Consider the following 7,066-nt stretch of genomic DNA (forward strand, 5'->3'; position numbering starts at 1 on the left):
ACTAAGGATCATAAAATCCCTCAATATACAATAGGTTTCAGCTCAAGAACACAACCAAATCATGTCCCACAACCAACAATAACTTCCACAACACAACTAACAACATCAACAACAACTAACAACTTCAACAACAAATCCAATCTTTTCTCAAATCATAAAATGAGCTTGGTGTGTGGGGGAAAGGATCAACCCACACTAAAGAACTCACATACCTGATTAGGGATCACCCCCGACGAAAATCCACGACGATCCTTAGCTTCTTCTTCTCTTTCTCCTCTTCTTTTCCTCTTCTTTCTCTCTTATCTTCCAAGCCCTAACTCTCACTCTTACTCTCACTCTTTAAAATGGGACAAAAATGATCCAAACATCAGTCTAACACCTCAATATAACCCAAAGAAAAGATTAGGGAAAAGACCAAAATACCCTTAAAATTTTCGGACTAAACAAACTGCACTGTGCGACTGTGTGACTGTGCCAACAGCCCAACTTCCAAAGGTCATAACTCACTCACACGAACTCGGAATCAAGCAAACTCGGTGGCGTTGGAAAGATCATTCCAAGGGCTTTCCAGACATAACTGGAAATTCGCCTAAATCATTTTGATCTAGGAGTTACAACTGCTCAAAGTTGACCAAAAACTCTTTTTTTTTCCATACTTAGCCAAATTTTCCAGATTCTTTCCAAAAAAAATGACTACTTCAAATTTCAAGCTTTTCCATAGTTATTTCAAATTGACGGATGTTACATAAATTATTTTATTCTCGAGCTTTAATATATCTTTGCAAGAAAATCAAAAGCCAAGATGATATTTGTAACACCTCGAAAATCAAACATAGAACCTTGAATAGAAAACCAGCAGAAGTAGGTGAACCACGACACGGTTCACGGACCGTGAAAGGAACCACAGTCCGTCGACCTGTCTGTGGTTCACACCCAACCCAAAGAGAGGTGGACCACGACAGCCTTCACGGGTCGTGGACCACCCCACGAGCCATGGAAAGGCTCGTGTAAGCCAAACAGAATTTCCCCAGCTCAGGCATCAGACCACGGAGCCCTCCACGGGGCGTGGTGTTGATGACAGGCCTTAGGAGGGTTCGTGGACCTGAGCCAACAGACCACCAACCTAAGTGAAGAACTACGTCGACCTTCACGGTTTGTGTTCCTTCACACGGGTTGTGGTAGGGGTCGTGGCCGAACCACCCAGAACCAATAGCAACTGGCCAAGGACCACGACTAACTTGACGGTCCTTGGTCCTTGAGACGGTTGGTCATAAGGCCCGTGGTCGGCCCTCGTCAGATTTTAAGTGGGGTCATTTTGGTCTTATCCCCTATGCGTTGGACACCTAAACTACGTCGTTTAACCCCTAAACTACATAGTTTTGGTCAATTTGAGCCTAGTAACTTAATCAGAACTTACCCTAATCGATCATTTACCTAATTTCACCAAAAACTAGTGCAAAAGAAGAGAATTTAGGCGTTAGCATCCTCAAGAATAGCAACAAGTTTTTTTTAGATCTAGCCCCAAAATCGAAAGAGTTTTTCGTAGATTTTGTCACCAGGTATGTGGGATTTCACTAGTGGGTTCCTTTCACCCATTAGGTCCTTAGAATTCAGTCAAATTCTTGAATCCCTTCATTATGTTAGATTTAAGGTTTCTAGAACTTCAGATTATTGCTGTGATTTAGCTGTTATAGTGTCCTTAATCATATTATCATGTTTTCCATAACTATGTTGCTTAATCCTTGCATGAAATTCAAAACCCTAGATGTGTTACTTCGTTTAGTTTATGAATTACACTTGCTAGGTCAGTTTATACAGATATATATGCATCAATTTTCAAATGTTTCATTATCAGTACTTAATGTTGCATTTTTAGTTAGCATGTTAGAATCTTGAGCTATCCAGTTTATTTCAGTTATGTTGTACTTTATACATTCTAGTTGGGAGTAGGCTTAATACCGAGTTGGACTAGGGATAGTCACCCTCATAGTCCCAGAACTTCGTGCCCCCGTAGGTTAAGTCCCATATGTGGGCATAATATTTAGTGATCACGCCAGTCATACATCTATACCTCTGGTAGGGTATATTAGGTCCTCTCAATGTGGCGTATACATCGGACTCCACGTTTAGCTTATGTCGATTATTAGTAGCTCCCACAGTCAAATTCTAGTGCATTGACCAGGTTATCAGTTACAGTTCAGTATATGTTGTTCAGCTTTATCTTATCCTGCATGTTCAGTACCTTTCAAGTACTGACGTATACTCTATGCTACATCTTCTCGTGATGTAGGTTCAGGTACTCAGCATTCAGATCATGCATAGATCGATTCCCGATTCCAGTTCAATAGTACCAGTGGTGAGTCCTCATTCTTCGGGGACGATAGACATGCCTTTCCTTTACTTTCAGTCTTTCAGTTTTGCTAGAGTTAGCTGAGGGCATGTCCCAACATCTCTAGTCAGTTAGAGGCTTTTATTCAGACATAGTTAGATTCAGTTTTAGATTGAGTTTAATCTTTCAGTTGTTATTGAACTCTCAGTCTTTTATATATTCAGACTTAGAATGGGTATTCCCTATCATTTCAGTTTATATCATGTTTTAAGCTTCCACACAATATTTCTCCTTTCAGTTTATCTTAGTATGTTATGATATGCCAGCTCAGGGTTAGCTTGGGGTCATTTGTGATCCTAGGTCCCGTGTTTACGTAAAGGGGATAGCCTCGGGGCGTGACAATATTATTGGTTTCTCCATCAATGAAAGTTAAATTTTCCAAGATTTTGGTGCTACTTGTTTTTAGTTTTCACTAAATATTCATAGGAAACCATATTTTCATTGCAACTTTTTTGACTCTTGCATTTCTTTCAAAGACATTTTGAAAAATATTTCTTTGAGCCAAGGGTCTTTAGAAAACAATATTTCTATCTGACAATGATAGAGATAAGGTCCACGTACACCTCACTACGTCAAACATCATTAAACATTTCTAAACAAATATTTTTCGTGAACAATATTTTTTTAGAAAATCATTTTGCACAAAATATGACTTTAATAGTACCAAACACGCCCACATTGTTTTTTAACCAATGCATATGTCGGCAAAGAAGTAGTGCATATATCTTACTTTCGTACTGATCGTCCAATTTTGGCATTGTCTTGCTTTTAAAAAAAATTATCACCATATGGTGGTGAGACCTTTATATTGATGAATAAAATTGCAATGCCAAGGGGAACTTATAATGATATTTTTTTTAAAAAAATTATATGTACTATGAGTGCTATAATTTTACTGAAATTGCATTTAAAAAGATATGTGAGTACTGCTTATATTATTAATTACTACAAAAGATAAATTTAATTTCAGGTCACATTTCAATTTGGATTGTCTAACTTGCTATCATGATATGACATTGATAGTATCAAACACAGCCACATAGTGTTTTAACAAAGGCATATGCCGGCAAAGAATTCATGTCTTGCTTTCGTATTGATCGTCCATTTTTGGCCTTATATCTTCATTCGTATATATATATACACTGTATACAGCCCCTTCTTTTCTACATAAAAATCAACAGTCCTGAAGATGGCTGATGCATTTCTGTCATTTGCACTTCGAAAATTGGGCGATTTCCTCAGTCAACAAGTTTCCCTGCTTACAAGTCTCAGAGATGAAATTACATGGCTGAGAAATGAGCTACTCTTCATACAACCTTTCCTCAAAGATGCAGAACTAAAGCAATGTGTAGATCATAGAGTTGTACAATGGGTGTTTGAGATCAACTCTATTGCTAATGACGCTGTTGCTATACTCGAGACTTACAGCTTTGAGGCTGGTAAACGTGCTAGTTGTCTCAAGGCTTGTGCTTGCATATGTAGGAAGGAGAAGAAATTCTACAATATAGCCAAGGAGATCAAATCACTCAAGAAACGAATCATGGATATCTCTCGCAAACGAGAGACTTATGGTATTACAAATATCAATAGCAATGCTGGAGAAGGGTCAAGTAATCAGGTTACAACATTGAGGAGAACTACCTCATATATAGATGACCAGGATTACATTTTTGTTGGCTTTCAGGATGTTGTACAAAACTTGCTAGCTGAACTTCTCAAAGCAGAGCCTCGTGGAAGCGTCGTCTCCATTCAGGATGTTGTACAAAACTTGCCAGAAAACTTTACACCAGTCCTAATATAGCCTCTAGTTTCCCTACACGCTCTTGGATATGTGTGTCTCAAGAGTACAACACCATGGATCTTTTCTGGAATATCATAAAATCCATCCAAGGTCGCACCAAGGAAACTCTAGATTTGTTGGAAAGGATGACAGAAGGAGATCTAGAAATTTATCTTCGTGATCTATTAAAAGAATGCAAATACTTTGTGGTGTTTGATGATGTATGGCAGAGAGAAGCATGGGAGAGTTTGAAAAGAGCATTCCCGGATAGCAAGAATGGCAGCAGAGTCATTATTACCACACGCAAAGAGGATGTCGCTGAAAGAGTAGACAAAAGAGGTTTTGTTCATAAACTTCGTTTCCTAAGCCAAGAAGAAAGTTGGGATCTCTTTCGTAGGAAACTACTTGATGTTCGAGCAATGGTTCCAGAAATGGAAAGTCTAGCCAAGGATATGGTGGAAAAGTGTAGAGGCTTACCTCTTGCGATTGTTGTATTAAGCGGACTACTTTCGCATAAAAAGGGGCTAAGCGAATGGCAAAAGGTGGAAGATCACCTTTGGAAGAACATTAAAAAGATAAATTTATTGAAATCTCTAACATACTATCATTAAGCTACAATGATTTGTCAACAGCGCTCAAGCAGTGTTTTCTGTACTTTGGTATTTTTCCAGAAGATCAAGTGCTCGAGGCTGATAACATAATACGGTTGTGGATGGCAGAGGGTTTCATCATTCCAAGAGGAGAAGAAAGAATGGAGGATATCGCTGAAGGCTTCTTGAATGAGCTGATAAGACGAAGCTTGGTTCAAGTGGCTAAAACACTTTGGGAAAAAGTTACTGACTGTAGGGTCCATGATTTACTCCGTGATCTTGCGATACAAAAGGCATTGGAGGTAAACTTCTTTGACTTTTATGATCCAAGAAAGCACTCGATATCCTCTTTATGTATCAGACATGTCATTCATAGTCAAGGAGAAAGGTACCTCTCACTTGATCTTTCTAACTTGAAGTTGAGGTCAATTATGTTCTCTGATCCAGATTTTCGTAATATCAGTCTTATGAACTTCAGTAGTGTGTTCCAACATCTCTACGTGTTGTACTTGGATATGCGTGTTGCGTCTATAATACCTGATGCCATTGGAAGTTTGTACCACCTTAAGTTGCTAAGATTGAGAGGTATCCGTGATGTTCCCTCTTCCATTGGCAACCTCAAGAATCTATAGACACTTTTTGTCAATGAGCGGGGATACTCTTGCGAACTACCCCACGAGACAGCTGACCTGATAAATCTAAGACATTTAGTTGCTTCGTATTCAAAACCTCTGAAACGTATAAGCAAACTCACTAGTCTGGAAGTTCTTAAACACGTTCGTTGTGATCAGTGGAAAGATGTTGACTCTGTTGATTTAGTCAATCTTCGAGAATTAAGCATGCATCAAATTACCAAATCTTACTCCCTGAACAACATTAGCAGCTTGAAAAACCTTAGTAGTCTCACATTGTTTTGTAAATTGGATGAATCATTCTCATCCCTTGAATTTCTTAGTTCTTGTCAAAAGCTCCAGAAATTGTTGTTAAAAGGGAGAATAGAGAAACTGCCTCTGTTTCCAAATTCCATCACAATGATGGTTCTTAGGAAGTCAAAACTCATGGAAGATCCGATGCCTACTTTGGGAATGTTGCCAAATCTAAGAGATCTTATATTAGAAGATGCTTATAATGGAAAAGAAATAATGTGCAGTGATAACAGCTTCCGTCAACTCGAGTTCCTTCATCTTTATGATCTTTCAAAGCTAGAAAGATGGCATTTAGCCACAAGTGCCATGCCTCTCATTAAAAGACTTGCTATCAGTCGTTGTTCAAAGCTGAAGGAGATTCCTGAGAGAATGAAATATGTTGAAGAGAAATTAAATGCAGTGGCTCTTTAGAACCATATGCGAGGTTTTATTTGATAATGGAAGCCTATTTGAATGTTTTTTAGTTTTTGAATGTTTGATTTCTTTCTGTTTTTGTTAGTGTGTGGAAAAATGTGTTGAAAGAGAACTTTTTTTTTTGGGGGGATTTTGTGATGATTTAATTAACAGAAAAGGGGTTAAAAAAATATGATTATCTTCACTAGTTTGGTCTAAAAATGCTCTTATTGTTGTACTTAATATGTCAAAAATGTCTTTTTTTCAACTAAATATATTATTATTATTTTTTTAAAACACATTCTTTTTCTAATAATGATTTTTTCGTTGGAAAAGTGTTTATCCTACTTCAATTTATAAAAAATATTAAGAAATAAAAATGTTTTCTATTTTATTAGAAAGTTTTTATCGTTATCTAAATAAAAATTAATGATGGGGTTACTATGAGGACATATAATAAAAGAAGTTGAGAACTCGCTCAGTGTGCAACGAGAATAACAAAAAAAAACTTACAAATTCGCTTAGTGTAGAACGATATTTGGGAAAAAAAATAAAGAGAGCAAATCACTCATAAGTAGCGAGAAAAAAGATAAAATAAAAGAGAAAAATTGCTCATAAGTCAGCGAGATGATCAATTTTTTTATGTCGTTAACGGTAGTTATAGCACAAACATATCTCACTCCTTCTCTAGCAAAGTGTTCCTTTTGATTAAACTAAAAATTGAATGGCCCTTTATGTATTTTGAAGGGAAAAAGTGATGTTTTTTTAACTTTGGATTCAAAATTTAACCATCCAAACATAACCCATGAACGAGTTTTTATAACAACTTTAAAATAAAAAATAAAAAAAGGAAGATAATATATACTACTCCCTCCGTTCACCTTTCTTCTTGATTGACATATTTTTACATTATTTAAGCATCCTCATTTGTAATATCATCATGGAGTGTATTACTGTCACGACCCGATTTCTTAAGTCATGATGGCAC

At 37.1% G+C, this 7,066-nt stretch overlaps 1 pseudogene; it reads left to right on the forward strand.

Annotated features, from left to right (window-relative positions):
- The first annotated feature begins 3,578 nt into the window (after window positions 1-3,578).
- Window positions 3,579-6,178, forward strand: LOC125857091 (disease resistance protein RPP13-like; annotated as a pseudogene).
- The last annotated feature ends 888 nt before the right edge of the window (window positions 6,179-7,066 follow it).

The sequence above is a fragment of the Solanum stenotomum genome, chromosome 2 (assembly GCF_019186545.1).
Source record: "Solanum stenotomum isolate F172 chromosome 2, ASM1918654v1, whole genome shotgun sequence".
NCBI classification, from domain to species: domain Eukaryota; kingdom Viridiplantae; phylum Streptophyta; class Magnoliopsida; order Solanales; family Solanaceae; genus Solanum; species Solanum stenotomum.